This window comes from Triticum aestivum, chromosome 4D (assembly GCF_018294505.1).
Source record: "Triticum aestivum cultivar Chinese Spring chromosome 4D, IWGSC CS RefSeq v2.1, whole genome shotgun sequence".
NCBI classification, from domain to species: Eukaryota; Viridiplantae; Streptophyta; class Magnoliopsida; order Poales; family Poaceae; genus Triticum; species Triticum aestivum.
The window spans coordinates 159,916,890-159,937,561 of record NC_057805.1 but is presented as its reverse complement, the minus strand read 5'-3'; positions in this window follow the sequence as shown (position 1 = coordinate 159,937,561).

Here is a 20,672-nt window from a genome sequence, read left to right as displayed (position 1 = left end):
GTATCTGCGTTGGTATTTCCCTCAGATATAAAACAAAGGTTATCAATCTAGTTGGAGAACCAAGCAACACTATGTAAGCAGCACCTACACACAAATAACAAATACTTGCAACCCAACGCATAAGAGTGGTTGTCAATCCCTCCTCGGTATTGAGATAGATAAAATTGTATGAGATTAGATAAATAGATCTGACAAAAACACACAATAAAAAATTAAAGAAAAAGTGTAACAAGGTATTTTTGGGTTTTTGGAATAATAGATCTGAAAACAATATGATAGGAAATAGACCTAGGGGCGTAGATTTCACTAGTGGCTTCTCTCGAGAAAATAGCATACGGTGGGTAAACAAATTACTATTGGGCAATTGAAAGAAGAGCAAATAATTATGATGATATCCAAGGCAATGATCATGTATATATGCATCACGTCCAAGATTAGTAAACTGGCTCCTACCTGCATCTACTACTATTACTCCACACATCGACCGCTCTCCAGCATGCATCTAGTGTATTAATTTCATGGAAAACGAAGTAATGCAATAAGAACGATGACTGTAACAGCCTAGTTTTTGGCCCTTCTCTTTTTCGTTTTGATATATTTGGTTTTTCTCTGAATTTCTTTTTGGAGTGGATCTGTGGACCTGAAACCTGGGAGATTTTCATTTCTTATCCTCCCAAGTGGTTCATCATTCTCAAACTTCTTCCAAGATCATGCCATCTCCATTCTAGCCCAACTCTATAATTCTTTTTCTTGGGGAATATTCCTTTTTCTATTAAAGGAATAACCTCATTTGCCCTAGGTTGTGAAGCCGCCTATATTTCTGTCCCTCCCAAAATTCTCAAATAATTCTCATAATTTGTTTGGGTCATGTATTGCTCAAATATGCCCAAATATTCCTTTCCTAGCTCAAAAATAATTCCCCAATATTCATTTTCATTTCTGTCCAGGGTGGCATTTCTGTGAACGAAGTGCCACCTATCCTTTCTTCTTTGCTCCCAACCTTTTTGGGCATTCTATTATGTACAAATTATTGCCACATGCCAAAATTCAACTCCATTTGCCCAGTGAATCTTCCTTAGTGATTTTTCAAAGCTTCTGTCACACAGAAGCCATTGTGAAGGAAGTACTAGCTAGGAGTATCCAAATGAGTTGAAATTTTGCATGCCTCTTCATGTGCTCATATCATTACCCTCCTCCAATTTTCAGCTCCATCCATTCATCAATGTGAGCACATCTTCAAATCATTGATTCTGTTAATATTTTCAGGTTGTGAAGCAAGTATAACTTATATTGCTTCATTAATTCTGAGAAATTACCAGATCATGCTCCGACCGTTATAACATCTTTCCACCAAATTTGGGACCATTTCATCAATCCATTTTATCACCAATATTATTTCCAGTTTCTAGAGAGAGGAGATGTTCGTGAAACAAGTACCATTTTGGCAATTCCATTTGGTATGAAATCTTTACAGCATCTTCATATGTCCAAATAACCCCGCCTTGCCAAATTTCAGCTCAAGTGGCTTCTTCATTTGAGTGCATCATCATAATCTTTATTTTGGTCCATTTTGGTCAGTTGCAAAGCAACTGTGATAAATATTGGTCCATTTCCTTCCAAAATTCACAGGATCACAGTCCCTCTTGTCCTAACTCTCCCTGACATCCACTTTGGCTCTAAGCTCCCCACTGGTGATCACTGCATCATGATTCAGTTTGATACAGCAAACTTTCAGTGAACCCTCACGTCTCTCTAGAGCTGCTTTTCTTGATCTATCACGTCCCTGAGGCTCAGTGATGAAGGGACTCATCACCAGACATATCATCACAGCCCCACGTGTCCTCTCCATTCCAATGCCCGTGGTGACTGCCTCCCTAGCATGACCATTCACGCACTTTGGCGGCATCCGACGCGTTCTGAGCAGCGGGCAGCTCTGCCTCCACTACTAGAAAAAAGGCTGTTAGTGGCGCACCAGTTTTTGCTATTAATGGCGCACTATAGGTGCGCTACTATTAACACGCCACTAGTAACAAATAGTAATGGCGCACCTCTGGTGCGCCATTAGTATCCCAGATAATAGTGGCGCACCACATAGTGCGCCATTAATAGCAAAAACGGGTGCGCCACTAACTATCTGACTTAGTAATGGCGCACCACATAGAAGTGCGCCATTACTAACAATTGTTTTTCAATAAAAAAAATTCAATTTTTTTAAGAATTTTTTTTGTTTTTTTTTTCTTAATCTCGGGTCACTATGGCTTAATCTCGGGTCAATATGCTTAATGTCAAGTCAAATCGCACTCTGTGGTCAAACTTCTCGAAAGGTCACCCATCCTTACACTACTCCAGCCCGAGCACGCTTAACTTCTCAGTCCTATCCAACCCCAGCACCAGCTCACTTAACAGGCACTTTTTGATATATCTATAATATCAATCCTATTAAACCTTGTTGATGTCTAGGACTTTGTTCATGTTCATGAGTGTGATGAAATTTTGAAAAAATATTTCAAACTTCCCGGTCATATTACGTATCATATTTTGAACATTTTTCTAAAAAAAATCGAAACCAATTTTTTTTCTGTTACTAGTGGCGCACCTAGCAAATGGTGCGCCATTACTAAGTTTGAAATTTTTTCCATTCCCCCCTCTAGATCTTAAAAGTCCCGTATCTTTTATTCTATTAGGTTTTTGGGGATTCTAAAAATCTTCAACGGGGTTCCCCCCGTTGAATTCGGATGTAACTTTTCGAGTAGATGATTTTTCGTACAAAAAACTTTTTAATCCGAGTTCGTATGCAAAAGTTATGCCCATTTTACTAAATTCCAGAGAGATTTTGCAAATAAAGTCGAAATTCATATTTGTAAATTTTCCCAGCAACTAGACCACATATCACATGGGAAACTTATTTTCTTTTATTTTTTTTGACATTTCCATCATTTTCTTTTATTTTTATTAAAACGAAAAGGCGGTCCAGGGGGGGTGCATTTAGTAATGGCGCACCTTCACAAAGTGCGCCATTACTATGTGTATGAGTTGGTCAAACCTTGGTCAAAGTTAGTAACGGCGCACTTTGTATAGGTGCGCCATTACTAAGTTTGACATAGTAATGGCACACCTATGCAAAGTGCGCCATTACTAAGTTTGACCAAGGTTTGACCCAGTCATACACATAGTTATGGCGCATTTTGTAAAGGTGCGCCATTACTATGTCAACTTAGTAATGGCGCATCTATACAAAGTGTGCCATTACTATGTGTATGACTGGGTCAAACCTTGGTCAAACTTAGTAATGGCGCACTTTTCACCTGGTGCGCCATTACTGTTTTGGTTACTAATGGCGCACCTACACATGGTGCGCCATTACTATTTAGTAATGGCGCACCACATGTATAGTGCGCCATTAGTGTCCATATTGGCTATAGCTGTTTTTTTCTAGTAGCTCGACGGATTTCATGCGTCCGAGCTTGCCAACCTCACTCCCCTGCTCGCTCCCGTCGCCCTCGGCCCTCTGCCCCCTCTCGAAACCTCCTCGCCGGAACTTGCCGACGAGCGGCCATGGGTGCACTGTGCCCCGCTTGACCCGATCCTTGCTCCGTTTGTTTCCTCTGTTCACTGGCGTCGGTTTCTACTCCGTGACCCTCCCTTGCACTCACTTGTCCTCTCCGTTGCCTCGTGATGCTCGCAGCCACCGCCGGAGCAGGCTCGTGCACCGTTGGCCGCACCCGAGCTCGGGAAGCTTCGGTCGGGCCTATTTAAGGTTGCCCCGCCCTTGTCTCTCTTCACCAGCGGCTTCCTCGCCCTCCACTACCCCTCCCTAGCCACTTACCCGAGCCCCGAAGCTCCTCCTCGACCTCCCTCGCAGCCATGGCCGCCGCGACCATCCTCCTCGATTAGCTCGAGTCCAAGCTCCTCTCCTCCTTCCTCCTCCACTAGAGCACCACCTAGACTCCGGCGATCATCCCCAGCATCTCTCCCCCTCCTCCGATGGCCTCTGTCCATCGTGTGCATCTCCACCCAAGCCGCTGTCCGCCACAGCCGACGCCCCGCCCGTCTCGGTGTTCCCCGGCAGCGGTGTCGTGCCTGGATGGATGCGGCCCTCTCTCCTGATTCCAACAGTGGTCCGGGCGCCGCGTTTGGTGGCCTGCAGTGCTGGCCAGCCTCGCTGAAGCTCGCTCCTCCCCTCGGCTGAGCGCGGGCGCGAGCGAGAAGACGACGTCAACGACTTTTCTCCCCTGGCCAGGCGGGCCCCACCCCCGGCGCGACCACACTAATCAGCCTCTCGCCGTTGACCTCTCCTTGCCACGTAGGATAAGTGGAAGTGTATTCCCGAGAAATACGTCTTCCCTTTCTGAAGGCGTATTTCATTCAAATCTGTTTTTTTTCATCTAGGGGCTCATTTGGGGATAAAATATTTGCAGATAGGACCGTGGCAGAGAAACATTCATAACTTTTGGCTCACAACTCCAAATGAGGTCATTCCAAAGCCCACTTCTTCGTCTTGTCGAGCCCGTTCTGCTGGTATCATTTTCTCGATGTTTTCGAATTCTAAAAATTACCATTTTCCGTTGCTCCAAATCAGCCCCCTCCGGTGGAGAACTATTTTCGGCGATTCTTTCTGCGAGCTTCTCGCACTTCTTCCCAATGAATCCCTCCACCCCAGGAAAGACACACCCTCCGCTTGCATGACTGCAATGCAATGACATGGTTTCTTTATTTGAATTTACTTAAAATATTGCTTTAGCTACATGACTTTGTGCATGGCATTTCTTGGAGCTATTCTGATCTTGCTATTGCCATGCTACTATTTGGAATACTAGGATTTATGCTTGCAGTTGATGGATGTCATGTTGCCATTGGATTATTAGTGGCTAGTGTTATTTTCATCATGATGGTAGTTGATATTATTTTCTGGAGTATGATTTTGGATATGATGCTTGCATGTGGATCTTAGTTGGATAGCTTGTTCTTACTATTGGAGTAGTGGTATTATCGTTCTTGGATTCAGCATGCTCTTAGTTTTTATGCTACCCTCGGAGTATTATGATATGACTATATTATTCTTTGGTTTTTTTGGATATTGCTATGACTTGGATCACATATTGATAGATGATATCGGAGTATCAGTTATCGCAGATATACTTTGGGGATAAATTCCGTCATTAAGTTGGTCAGGTGCCACCAAACCAGGCTTTTCTAGTGCCACCACATGTGCCTTTATGGGAAGGCCCTAATGCGATCTATTGACATGTCTCTCGCCAGTGCCTCCAATGCGGGAAGGTTATGGGCGTGCGTTACCCTGGCCCGGTAAGCAGACATAACCTTGTGTGCCCGTAGTTGGATAGGTCCCTTTTTGTCCCCGTTTGGGACCATTTATGTTTTGCCACGACGGTGGCTGTTGTATGTCACGAGTTGACATCGGGGCCACAAGAGGCCATGGGTTCTGTGATGTGGGTACAGTGTGCTAACCACTGCAGAGTGCGTGGGTTTGTGTTAAGTCTATCGATAGCCGCGTCCTCGGTCCGGGGCACAGTTCGTACTAGGTCACACAGTTCAATCAACACTCACAACGATGGAATGATTTTGTATGACTTATATATTTATGATGTGATTAGTAACAGTTTGGCAGGATGGCGATGATGATGTTGACATGATCTTGAGGATGATCATTCAGTTGTGATGTGGTCACGAGGTGATCATGAGGAGATTTTGATCACAAGGTGACCAAGATGGTATTGCTTGGCCAGATAGCTAGGAGTGAGATGGTTATTGAGATTGAGATGTTGGTTTATCAGCATTGTAGCAGTTTCATATCATGCTTAGTAGTTGCTTTAGCATCATGGTAGATGTTAATTTATTTAACCTGTTTAATGCTATGTTATTGTCTTGCCTTGATGTTTTTGGTTGTTGTGAGCTTGCAAGTACATTCAATGTACTGACCTGGCGTGTCATGCCAGATTGCAGGTGATGCCATGATTGATTGATTGCTTGTCGAGGTTACCGACCGTGCGAGCTAGATCGTGTCCCAGCCAGAGTCCCTTTGGAGTGGAGTTCACCACCTTCATCGTTGTTCCACAGCTAGAAGATTTCCGCTGCTACGAGTTGTTCCGCTGCTAGCATAGAGCAAGTGTAGTATCGCAGGCGTAGTGTCGCCGTGTTGATGTGATCCTTTGTAACATCAGACCCTTGTATCATTATCCTATGAAATAAGAGCTGATTTGTTCTATGCCAAGCAGTGCCGTATTCCAGAAGACTTCACATCAATCTCTGACTAGAATACAGGGCGTTCCGGTCTCTCTGAGCCGGGGTGCCACATTGACATGAGGTAGACAAGATCTATTCATGTAGGAATAGACCTCATCTTTTTTATCCTTAATGGCAACGGTACATGCGTGTCATATCTCCTTTTGTCACTTAGAATAAGCACCACAAGATCGAACCCATACAAAAGTTTCAGATAAGAAATACAAGGCTATAAATATCATGCATAAAAGAGTTCAAAGAAGACTCAAATAATATTAATAGATAGAACTGTTCATAAACTCGTAATTCATCGGATCCCAACAAACACACCGCAAAAAGTCATTACATCAAATAGATCTCCAAGAACGTCGAGGAGAACATTGTCTTGAAGATCAAAAGGAGAGAAGAAGCCATCTAGCTAGTGCCTACGGACCCGTAGGTCTGTGGTAAACTACTCACGCATCATCGGAGGAGCACCAATGAGGATGATGAACCCTCCGTGATTGTTTCCCCCTCCAGCAAGGTGCCGAAAAAGGGCTCTAGATTGGATCTTGTGGTTCTGGAACTTGCGGCGGCTGGAATTGTGTTTCGTCGACTCCCCTAGGGTTTCTGGAATATCTGAGTATTTATTGAGCTGAGAGGCGGTGCAAAAGATCACCATGGGACCCACAAGGCACCAGGGCGCCCCTGGGACCTCCGGCGTGCCCTGGTGTGTTGTGGGCCCCATGGGCTTCATCTGGTACACCTTCTGGGCTCCCTGGGTCTGTTCTGGGTAAAAAAATGTCCAAAAAGTTTTGCTGCATTTGGACTTTGTTTGATATGGATATTCTGCAAGTAAAAAACAAGCAAAAAACAACAACTAGCACTGGGCACTATGTCAATAGGTTAGTCCCACAAAATGATATAAAGTTGCTAGTAAATGATTGTAAAACATCCAAGATTGATAATATAACAGCATGGAACAATAAAAAATTATAGATACGTTGGAGACGTATCACTGTTATGGCTTCTTGCCCAACCGATGAGGGAGCATGGGTGGGTTTTCAGCTTCTCCAGCCGTCCTGTCCCATCCTCGAGGGGGGCGGTCGAGCTAGTTTGCCTAAGTTTGTCTGGGGATATGGGCTCAAGTGCCTCGTCGTCGAACTGTGAAAGCAGACGGTGCCATGGGTAGCTTTTGTTTTGATCCCGCCAACAATTGTCGAAGCCCTCTCGGCTGCTAAGACCTTCGTCCACCTATTGTTAAGGGTGTTCTATTGGGCCTTTAGCTGCTGCGGCTTTTTATTCAGGTTTCGGGCGGCGGCTATGAGTTGCTGCTTGAACTGTTCCTGATCCAGAGGGTCCTCAGGGATAATGAAATCCTCGAGTCTGAGGTTGTCCTCCTCTTCGGAAAGAGGGAGATAGTTGCCATCCTCGGAATCGCCAGGGCCCTCTGGGTTGTCCTAGTCCGCATGACCTTCAGGGGTGTTGTGGTGCTGATCGGGGGTGGCGTTGTCGCCGAGCTCCTCCATATTGTCCGCTCCGGTGTCGTTTGTCTTCGTGTTCAGGTTGTCCACCGTTCCCTTTCCGCACCCCTTGGATCACCTCCGCTCGCGTCGGCGTTTGGATGACTCCTTAGTGGGCTGATACGTCTCCAATGTATCTATATTTTTTTGCTTGTTCCATGCTGTTATATTATCATTCTTGGATGTTTTACCATCATTTTATAGCAACTTTATATCAATTTTTGGGACTAACCTATTAACATAGTACCCAGTGCAAGTTGCTGTTTTTTTACTTCGTAGATTATTAGTACTAAACAGAGTCCAAACGTAGATTTTTTTGGAGATTTTCCGGACCAAAGGGCACGCAGTGGGCCAAAGAAGTACCAGAGGGGAGGCCCGTGGGGAGCACAACCCACCAGGGCATGCCCAGGAGCCCAGGTGCGCCCAGGGGGGTTGTGCCCCTGATAACCCACTAGTACAGGGGATCAATTGTAGCATCTTTCGATAAGTAAGAGTGTTGAACCCAACGAGGAGCTAAAGGTAGAACAAATATTCCCTCAAGTTCTATCGACCACCGATACAACTCTACGCACGCTTAACGTTCGCTTTACCTAAAACAACTACGAAACTAGAAGTACTTTGTAGGTGTGATAGGATAGGTTTGCAAGATAATAAAGAGCACGTAAATAAAAACTAGGGGCTGTTTAGATAAAGACACAACTAAGTTAGTTTTATAGAGAGCATTTTGTCACCAGAAAGTTATTTGTCCCTAGGCAATCGATAACTAGACTGGTAATCATTATTGCAATTTTATATGAGGGCGAGGCATAAGCTAACATACTTTCTCTTCTTGGATCATATGCACTTATGATTCGAACTCTAGCAAGCATCCGCAACTACTAAAGATCATTAAGGTAAAACCCAACCATAGCATTAAAGAATCAAGTCCTCTTTATTCCCATAAGCCATAACCCACTTATCCGTGTTTGTGTTTTTCTATCACTCACGCTACGCATACAATAAGCAAACCATGAACATATTGCAAACCCTACAGCGGGGATCCCTCACACTTGCGCAACACGAAGAGCACCATAGGACAACACCAATAATAAAACATGCAACTCAAACCAATCATGATCATCAATCAACCCATAGGACAAAATGGATCTAGTCAAACATCATAGGATAGCCATACATCATTGGGAAATAATATATAGTGTTGAGAACCATGTTTATGTAGAGATTACAGTGGGTAAAAGAGGGGTTACACCGCTGCATAGAGGGGGGGAGAGTTGGTGATGACGGCGGTGAAGTCGTTGGTGTGGATCGTTGTCGCGATGATGGCCTCGGCGGAGTTCGGGCGCCACTTGGAGAGAGGGAGAGAGAGCCCCCCTTCTCCTTCTTCTTCCTTGACCTTCCACCTAGATGGGAGAAGGGTTTCCCCTCTGGTCCTTCGCTTCCATGGTGGCGGAGGGGCGGGATCCATTCCAAGATTGGATCTCTCTCTCTGTTTCCTTCTGTTTCTGTGCTCCCAGATTCTGCCCTTTCACCGTTTCTTAAATTCCCGGAGATCCGAAACTCCGATTGGGCTGAAATTTTAACACGATTTTTATCCGGATATTAGCTTTCTTGCGGCGAAAGAAGGGCACCAACCGCCTTACGGGGAGGCCACAAGGTCAGGGGCGCGCCTGACCCCTTGGGGCGCGCCCTCCACCCTTATGGGCCCCTCGAGCATCGTCTCGCGTTGATTCTTTTTGCCAAAAATCACATATATTCCAAAAAATAATCTTTGTAAGTTTTTATCCCGTTTGGACTCCGTTTGATATGGATTTTCTACGAAACAAAAAACATGCAACAAACAGGTACTGGCACTGGGCACTGAATCAATATGTTAGTCCCAAAAAATAGTATAAAATGTTGCCAAAAGTATGTAAAAGTTGTAGAATATTGGTATGGAACAATAAAAATTATAGATACGATGGAGACGTATCAGCATCCCCAAGCTTAATTCATGCTCGTCCTCGGGTAGGTAAATGATAAAAAAGATAATTTTTGATGTGGAATGCTACCTATCATAATCTTGATCACATAATCTAATCATGGCATGAATATTAGGACATGAGTGATTCAAAGCAGTAGTCTATTATTCGACATTAAGACAATAATACTTCAAGCATACTAATAAAGAAATCATGTCTTCTAAAAATAACATGGCCAAAGAAGGCTATCCCTACAAAATCATATAGTCTGGCTATGCTCCATCTTCACCACACAAAATATTCAAATCATGCACAACCCTGATGACAAGCCAAGCAATTGTTTCATACTTTTGATGTTCTCAAGCCTTTTCAACTTTCACGGAATACATGAGCGGGAGCCATGGATATAGCACTATAGGTGGAATAGAATATGATGGTGTAGGTTGTGTGGAGAAGACAAAAAGGGAGAAAGTCTCACATCAACTAGGCAAATTAATGGGCTATGGAGATGCCCATCAATCGATGTCAATGCGAGGAGTAGTTATTGCCATGCAACGGATGCACTAGAGCTATAAGTGTATGAAAGCTCAAACTAAAAACTAAGTGAATGTGCATCCAACTTGCTTGCTCATGAAGACCTCGGGCATTTGAGGAAGCCAATCATAGGAATATACAAGCCAAGTTCTATAATGAAAAATTCCCACTAGTATATGAATGTGACAACATAGGAGACTCTCTCTATGAAGAACATGGTGCTACTTTGAAGCACAAGTGTGGTAAAAGGATAGTAGCATTGCCCTTCTCTCTTTTTCTCTCATTTTTTGTTTGTTTTTATTTTTTTATTTTGGGCCCTCTCATTTTTTGGACTCTTTTTTTTGTCTGGAGTCTCATCCTGATTTGTGGGGGAATCATCTCCATCATCCTTTCCTCACTGGGACAATGCTCTAATAATGATGATCATCACACTTTTATTTACTTACAACTCAATATTACAACTCGATACTAGAACAAAGATATGACTCTATATGAATGTCTCCGGCAGTGTACCAGGATGTGCAATGATCTAGCATAGCAATGACATAAAAAACGGACAAGCCATGAAAACATCATGCTAGCTATCTTACGATCATGCAAAGCAATATGACAATGAATGCTCAAGTCATGTATATGATGATGATGGAAGTTGCATGACAATATATCTCGGAATGGCTATGGAAATGCCATGATAGGTAGGTATGGTGGCTGTTTTGAGGAAGATATAAGGAGGCTTATGTGTGATAGAGTGTATCGTATCACAGGGTTTGGATACACCAGCAAAGTTTGCACCAACTCTCGAGGTGAGAAAGGGCAATGCACGGTACCGAAGAGGCTAGCAGTGATGGAAGGGTGAGAGTGCGTATAATCCATAGACTCAACATTAGTCATAAAGAACTCACATACTTATTGCACAATTCTATAAGCTATCAAAACAAAGCATTAGACGCATGCTCCTAGGGGGATATATTGGTAGGAAAAGACCATCGCTCGTACCCGACTGCCACTCATAAGGAAGACAATCAATAAATAAATCATGCTCCGACTTCGTTACATAATGGTTCACCATAGTGCATGCTACGGGAATCACAAACTTCAACACAAGTATTTCTTCCACAATTACCCACTAGCATGACTCTAATATCACCATCTTTATATTGCAAAACTATTGCAAGGAATCAAACATATTATATTCGGTGATCTACAAGTTTTATGTAGGATTTTATGACTAACCATGTGAATGACCAATTCCTGTCAACTCTCTAAATAGATATAAGTGAAGCAAGAGAGTTTAATTCTTTCTACAAAAGATGTGCCCATGCTCTAACAAATACAAGTGAAGCAAAAGAGCATTCTACAAATGGCGGTTTTCTATGTGTAGGGAAACAGGCAATCCAAACTTCAAAAGATATAAGTGAAGAACATGAAGCATTCTCTAAAGCCATACTCAAAAGATATAAGTGAAGTGCAAGGAGCATTCTATAAATCAACCAAGGACTATCTCATATCTGCATGGTGAATTTATTAAAAGAAAATTAAAAAGGCACACGACGCTCCAAGATTTATGCATATCATGTGACGAATAAAAATATAGCTCCAAGTAAAATTACCGATGACCGTTAGAAGGAAGAGGGGATGCCTTCCGGGGCATCCCCAAGCTTAGTTGCTTGGGAGTCCTTGAATGTTACCTTGGGGTGCCTCAGGAATCGCCAATCTTAGGCTGTTGCCACTCCTTATTCCTTCATCTATCGTGATCTCACCCAAAACTTGAAAACATCAATCACACAAAACTTAACAAAACCCTCGTGAGATTCGTTAGTATAATAAAGCAAATCACCACTTTAAGTATTGTTGAAAACTAATTCATACTTTATTTTTGCATTGTAGCTACTATAATATAACTTTTCCATGGCGTATACCACTGATACAATCGATAATTTCATCAAAACGAGCAAAACAATGCATCGAAAACTGAATCTGTCTTAAACAGGACAGTCTGTCGTAATCTGAACATCAACCATACTTATGTAACTCCGAAAATTCTGAAAATTTAGGAAAAAATAAACAATTTGTATAGAAGTACTGTGCAAAAAGTTTCAGAAGCGATTGACTTTCCAGTAAAAAATGTAAAATCACGCTCTACAGCCAAAGTTTCTGTTTTTGCACCGCACAAACCAAACAAGCAATCTAATCATCCTAAAGGCAAATCTTGGCACATTATTTTTATAATACAATGGAATTTTACAAGGGGATAATTATTTTTGCGAGAATCTTCATGGAAACTTTTACATTGTTTCCATGGGCATGAATACAAGTGTTCAAGGTTGACCCTCACTTCTCCAATGGATAACATCAAATCGCTTCTCTTTTGTGAAAAAGTTTTTAAGTTCCCCACTATATATTTTTTAAATTTATAAAAGCACTCAACAGAAATAAATGACTCTCTAAAACTTCCGGGTTGTCTCCCTGGCAGCGCTTTCTATAAAGCCATTAAGCTAGGCATAAAGTGCTTAAGTAATGGATCCACCCGGATCCCTAGGTATATCAAAGCCAATTTTAATTAGCAATGATTTGGCATTTAGTAGTGAGCACAAAGCAACATAAACCATGCAATGACGAAGTCGAATTCTCTTCCTATGCATCAGCATGTCATACAAGAACAATTCATGCACATCAAGTAAAGGCCAATGCATAGTATAAGCAATTTCTTGCAATTCTATCATGTTGGAAACGTAGAGAGGCGGAGATGTAGTTCCTCTCTCATAATAATTGCAAGTAGGAGCAACAAGCACATGCATATTATATTCATTAAAATCATCATGTGTAGTGGTAGAATGCAACCCATCAATATAGTCGTTACCAAGCGCAAACTTCTCCGATATAGTGTAGTTGGGAGATTTCAAAAAGATAATAGGACTATCATGTGTGGGTGCAATAGAAACAATTTCATTCTTAACATAAGGAACTATAGGAAGTTCATCTCCATAAGCATAATTCATATTGGCATCTTGGCCACAAGCATAGAAATTATCAAGTTCATCAAAAAGGGATATTTCAAAAGAATCAACGGGGTCATAGCAATTATCATAGCATTCATCCTTCGGTAAGAACGAAGGGACATTAAACAATGTATGAGTTGGAGGGTTACTCTCATTAGAAGGTGGGAAAAGGTAGCTAATCCGCTCTTCATCCTTTTGTTCTTCGCTCTCCTCATCATCTGTTTCATCCAATGTGCTCACAGTTTCATCAATTTCTTCTTCCATAGACTCATGCCAAATGTTAGCCTCTTCTTGGACAGCGGAGGAGTCCTCAATATATGGTTTAACATAGGCATTAGAAGCATAACTATCATAGCAATATTTAAGCATGGCAAAATTTTCAGATTTGTAAAGAGTAGCATCACACATTTCAATCAAAGAAGCAATTTCATAAGCACCCTTAAAAGCAACAAATTCTTCAGTTTGTTCAACATCATAGTAATTAGAAACAGCCATAGCATATGAAGATACGATTCCATTATCACTAAACTCACATTTGTAGGGAAGGTGTTTCTTAGGGTCTTCAGAACAACATGTAACGTCATATATTTCACATAAATTCCAAGCATACCATTGCAAACGATGAATTTGATCCAGTAAAAGTTTTCCTTTTTGAGATAAGCGGTGTCGGACATAACAAGCATGCTCATCTAAAGATTTGCCCTCAACTAAGCTAGTTGGGGTTTCAGCACGAGCACATAGGGATCGAAGATGATCCAAGTAGAAAGCTTCAGTAGTATGATAGATTTTGGGTGGTTCTTCAACCATTGGTTTAGTAGGTACAACTATTTTTTTAGTATTTTATGTTTCCTACCCATAACTAAAGATAGAGAACAACTTAGAACAACAAATAAAATCTACTTAGTGATAAAGCAAACAAGGACACACGAGAATATTCACCCCACGCTATTGCTCCCCGGCAACGGTGCCGGAAAAAGGTCTTGATAACCCACAAGTATAGGGGATCAATTGTAGCCTCTTTAGATAAGTAAGAGTGTTGAACCCAATGAGGAGCTAAAGGTAGAACAAATATTCCCTCATGTTCTATCGACCACCAATACAACTCTACGCACGCTTAACGTTCTCTTTACCTAAAACAAGTATGAAACTAGAAGTACTTTGTAGGTGTGATATGATAGGTTTGCAGGATAATAAAGAGAAAGTAAATAAAAACTAGGGGCTGTTTAGATAAAGACACAACTAAGTTAGTTTTAGTAGAGAGCATTTTGTCACAAGAAAGTTATTTGTCCCTAGGCAATCACTAACTAGATTGGTAATCATTATTGCAATTTTATATGAGGGCGAGGCATAAGCTAACATACTTTCTCTTCTTGGATCATATGCATTTATGATTGGAACTCTAGCAAGCATCCGCAACTACTAAAGATCATTAAGGTAAAACCCAACCATAGCATTAAAGTATCAAGTCCTCTTTATTCCCATAAGCCATAACCCACTCATCCGTGTTTGTGTTTCTATCACTCACGCAACACGGACAATAAGCAAACCATGAACATATTGCAAACCCTACAGCGGGGATCCCTCACGCTTGCGTGACACAGAGAGCACCATAGGACAACACCAATAATAAAACACGCAACTAAAACCAATCATGATCATCAATCAACCCATAGGACAAAACAGATCTACTCAAACATCATAGGATAGCCATACATCATTGGGAAATAATATATAGCGTTGAGCACCATGTTTAAGTAGAGATTACAGCGGGTAAAAGAGGGGTTACACCGCTGCATAGAGGGGGAGAGAGTTGGTGATGACGGCGGTGAAGTTGTTGGTGTAGATCGTTGTAGCGATGATGGCCCCGGCGGCGTTCGAGCGCCACTGGGAGAGAGGGGGAAAGAGCCCCCCTTCTCCTTCTTCTTCCTTGACCTTCCCCCTAGACGGGAGAAGGGCTTCCCCTCTGGTCCTTGGCTTCCATGGCGGAGGAGGGGTGGGAGCCCCTCCAAGATTGGATCTCTCTCTCTATTTCCTTCTATTTCTGCGCTCCCAGATTCTGCCCTTTCACCGTTTCTTAAATTCCTGGAGATCCGTAACTCCGATTGGGCTGAAATTTTAACACGATGTTTATCTGGATATTAGCTTTCTTGCAGAGAAAGAAGGGCACCAACCGCCTTACGGGGTGGCCACAAAGTCAGGGGGCGTGCCTGACCCCCTAGGGCGCGCACTCCACCCTTGTGGGCCCCTCGAGCATCGTCTTGCGTTGATTCTTTTTCCCAAAAATCACATATATATTCCAAAAATAATCTTCGTAAGTTTTTATCCCGTTCCGACTCCGTTTGATATGGATTTTCTGTGAAACAAAAAACATGCAACAAACAGGAACAGGCACTGGGCACTGGATCAATATGTTAGTCCCAAAAAATAGTATAAAAAGTTGCCAAAAGTATGTAAAAGTTGTAGAATATTGGTATGGAACAATAAAAAATTATAGATATGACCCCATAGAGCCCCCCTTCACCGCCTCTTCGCCCTATAAATTTCCAAATATTCCAGAAAACCTAGGGGGGTTGACGAAACACAATTCCAGCCGCCGCAAGTTCCAGAACCACGAGATCCAATCTAACACCATCATTGATGGGTTCATCATCCTCATTGGTGCCTCTCCCATGATGCGTGATTAGTCCACCATAGACCTACGGGTCCGTAGGCAGTAGCTAGATGGCTTTCTCTCTCTCTTTTTATTCTCAATACAATGATCTCTTGGAGATCTATTTGATGTAACTTTTTTTGCGGTGTGTTTGTTGGATCCGATGAACTTTGAGTTTATGATCAGATCTATATCCATTAATATTATTTGAGTCCTCTTTTGATCTCTTATATGCGTGATTATTTATAGCCTCATATTTCTTCTTTGAATCTTTGGTTTAGTTAGGCCAACCAGATCGATTTTTCTTGCCATGGGAAGAGGTGCTTTGTGATGGGTTTGATCTTGCGGTGTTCTTTCCCAGTGACAGAAGGGGCAGCAAGTCATGCATATATCATTTGTATTAAGGATAACAAGATGGGGGATATTCGTACATGAATAGATCTCGTCTACATCATGACATCGTTCTTATTGCATTCCTCCATTTCTCCATGAACTTAATACACTAGAAGCATGCTGGATAGCAGTCGATGTGTGGAGTAATAGTAGTAGATGCAGGCAGGAGTTCGTCTACTAATCTTGGATGTGATGCCTATATATTGATCATTGCCTTGGATATCGTCATAATTATTTCATCTTGTATCAATTGCCCAACAATAATTTGTTTACCCACCGTGTGCTATTTCTTGAGAGAAGCCACTAATGAAATCTACGCCCCCCGGGTCTATTCTTTATCATATTTGCTTTGAGATCCATTTTTATTTGCTTTTATTTTTAGATCTGTTATCCCAAAACCCCAAAAATACCTTGCTGCACTTCTTTATTATTTATTTAATTTTGCATTTTATCGAGAGCTATTTATCCAATCTACCACAAATTTATCTTTTTTTACGGGGAGGATCAAGTCAAGTCTCCCGTCAACTTGCCTATTTCTGACGCCGTTATCAAGAAGGGATTGACAACCCCTCATAAGCGTCAGGTTGCAAGTATTTGTTCTTTGTGTCCAGGTAAATTTTACATAGTGTTGCTTGGTTCTCCTACTGGATTGATATCTTCGTTTCATAACTGAGGGAAATACCTACCATAGCTGTACTACATCATCCCTTTCTCTTTGGGGAAATACCGACGCAGTTTCAAGCGACATCAAAAGGAATTGCTGGCGCTGTTGTTGGGGAGACATCATCAACATCTGTTGGGTTCCTAATCACAAATCTAATCTCCTTGTAATTTACATTATTTGCCATTTGCCTCTTGTTTTCATCTCCCCCACTTCACAAAAAATTTCCTTTTTATTCGCCCATTTTTCGCTCGCCGTTTTCTCGTCAGATCTATCTTTTTACTTGCAATCTCGTTTGCTTACTTTTTCGTTATGGCCAGTTCTTCCTCTATTGCGTGTACCCCCGAGAACGAAGTTCTTCTTTACATAATAATAAAGGACGGAAGCTTTCATAGTTCTCGATACGTCACCTCTTTGTATCTGTTGATTTTGTGTTAACAATAAAGATTGATGGTTGAGATTTAAAACGAAAACCCCAAAAAACCTATTCGTACATACGTTGTGTCTGTGCCCGCAACTCATCTTTACTATTTACCTAATATTAATTATTATTAAATTTTAAAAGACGGATGATTTCATAGCTTTCCATACGTTCATAGGTTATTTTTCTAACGTCGTTGCACGTTAATTTTCTTTCTATCCGTAGGTCACCTCCGCTTCGTTGGTAGTCTCCAACACGATGAGAAAATAAAACGGACCACGTGGTCCTCCGTAACTTGAGAGGGAACCGAAAAAACAATCCCCTGCTAATTTATCTGCTTATCCGTGACTGCACTACTCCTGGTCACGAGAGGGAGGATGATCCCTTTGCCGTCGCTTGCCTCCTGAGCAACGGAAACACCTTCAATCGACTGCAGGAATCCGACAACCTGCACTCCTAGACCGCCGGCATCCTCACCGCCGAGTTCGCCGGCCACACGCGCCACCACAAGGCAACCTGCAGACTCGGTTGAGCTTGCCCACTACCATGCCATGCTACTATGTGCCGCTGCCTTTGCCGCCTCAGACCACCCGCTCGACTCTATCATCGACCGCAATGAGAAGCTGCAGGCTACAGCAGCACGTCACCTCCCTCCTATCAGGCAGTCAAGCTTGGCTTCCGAGACTTGACCCAATGGTGGTGTTGCTCTCCCGGGCCGTAGTGGTGGAATAACCTCACGATCGGGCAGGGCAAAAGCGTGCAGGGGCCAAGGCTACTATTGGGGAGGCGACGTGGTGGTCCTGTGGTGCTGGTCGTGGATGCGGGTAGGAGGTGCCTGGCGGCCATGATAGAGGAGGCTCGGGTTAGTGCAGAGAAGCGAGCTCGAGGGGGCGGCCGGAGCAGAGGAGGAGCCGAGGCATGCGCGCATGGAAGCAGAGGAGCGGTGCGATTGGAACCGGCGACGAGTTACTCATGGCCGAGGCGGGCCGATGGAGGTGTAGAAGAGGACGCGCACGGGCGGCGTGTTTGAGGAGGTGGCCGACGAGGAGGTGAACAAGGGCAGCAGAGTTGCGGCCCGATGGGAGGAGCGACTATGGGGATGGGGCGCGAGGAGCTCCACTCCCTAGCGCGCTGCTTGTGTGGGTGTGTTTGTAGCTGGCGGCGGTGAATAGTACTCCATCCTTCCCAAAATATGAGGCGCGATTGACTTTGCGCGGTCTTTGATGTATGACTTTGACCGCTAATATATATTAAAGTATATGGATTGAACATGTATAAATGGCATTGTCATATTTGTCTTGCCATACAATTTTATTTCATATGTCTGTATACTAATTTTATGGACATTCAATATGTGAAAAATCATAGTCAAAGTTGTGCAATGAAGACCAGAAAAGTCAAACGTCACCTTATAATTTGGGTTAGAGGGTACGAGGGAGAGAGGTGGGATCGGGGGAAGCTGCCTAGGGTTATGGAGGGTTTAGTTGGGCCTTGGGCCGAGGTGTGGTGAGCTGGTGACTGGGTTGTGTGGCGCTGGGAGTTTCCCATGTTTGTCTTTACAGGAAAAAAGCAGGTAGAAGGCCCTGATGAGGTATAGTAGCTGATATCCTAAAAAAGGTATATTAGCTGATGGAACTTATTATTTTATTTCATAATCCCGTTTGTGATGTACTATTTAAGGTTTATTTTTCAAAGATTTTCCCTTTCAGATTTTGTTATGATAGCTAATTGTCTTTTTGTGGATCTTTTAGTTGACATGATCATCGGTCAAACTGTTCGAATGACAAAATCGTTTGATATTTCAAATTGGGTTCTATATAGACAACTATATATATGATGTGTATCATAGTTGTCTTCTTAGTTCTGTTAGAAGTGATTAATGTCTAGTTCTTTTATACAGACCATTGATTATATTTGATATATACTTCTTCATTGTGAGCAAATAAAGAACCAACCTTATGATTTGGAATAACCTGGTAGTTTTCTAGCAAGGTAATTCTCCTGTTGCATAGTGATTTTGTAGGTGGCATGTAAACTGAAAAGAAGAAGATGATGATGTTGCACACTACCTCTTAGAGTACTAGATTATTATTGGGGTCATTATATGCTTCCCTTTTATCATTTAATGCATGACACATCTATTACTGTTATAGGAACTATATATTGTTGACAATTATTTTTGACCCGCTAAAAAGTATGCCATCCTTAATATCAATGGTACTTTGTTGGATGTTGAATATGTCATCTAAGAGGATTTGACTACCTTTATGCTCATTCCAAATGTATGGAGGTTATACTCGAGAAACTTGATAAGAAAACTGCTTTGAAGCTCAGGTCTTGGTAGTGAGCTGGATACAAGGAAGATAATATCTAAGAATATGTAAATGCAAAAACTGAAAGTAGTATATAATGGCTGGCAGGGGATTTTTTATTGCAATATACTCTTTAGGAATTCATTTGGGGGGGGACACATTTACCAGATGCGGATGAGATGTTGGCGATGCCCATCATTATAACAAATAATTATGAGCACATATAGAAAGAGCTTGTTGCCCCCAAGGAGGAGCGATGACATGAATGCGTGTTGGACTAGATGGCAAGAGTGTGGGGATGGTGCATGCACCAAGTGTGGATGAGACAAGGATGGTGCCCATCATCATTACAAGTATTCTAAATTACATGTTAAATAGGTGGAGAACTTGACTACCATTGACGATAGTGGTGAAGAGAGTGAATATAAAGATGGGTCATTTGTAGCGTGCAAAGGTTTGTTTTTCCCGTTGCAACGCACGGGCATGTTTGCTAGTAATTTTGAACAAATGGGAGGGGAGAATCTAAAAGATGCTTGGTATAGAATTTGCAATGCTCATAATAGATCTATTCGTAAGCAATCTACCATTATTCTTCTTCACGGTTTTTATGTGGGCATTACCACTTGGTATAGATTCGTCCTTGATACGATTACCGGTGGGAATTTCCTTATATGTCCATCTTTGGATGCTTTTAATGCCATGGGAGATGTAGTGGGTGCACCACCTATCATTATTAATGAAACAATCTTAACTCTTGAGCATGTTATGCAAAGATTAGATGCTATTGAAAAGAAGATGGTCACCTTAGAGCAAATTGAAAACTTGGATACAAAGATGCAGAATCTTGCTAATAAATTTGGGTCAAAAGTGGGAGATTTTTTCAAATTACTAAGGGATAAGGAAACCATGATTAACGAAAGAATTGGAGAGAGTCCTTCTCGGATTGATAAGTTGGAAGAATTTTTTTGTAATTTAAGCTAGGCTTTTGCTTCTGCTAAAACT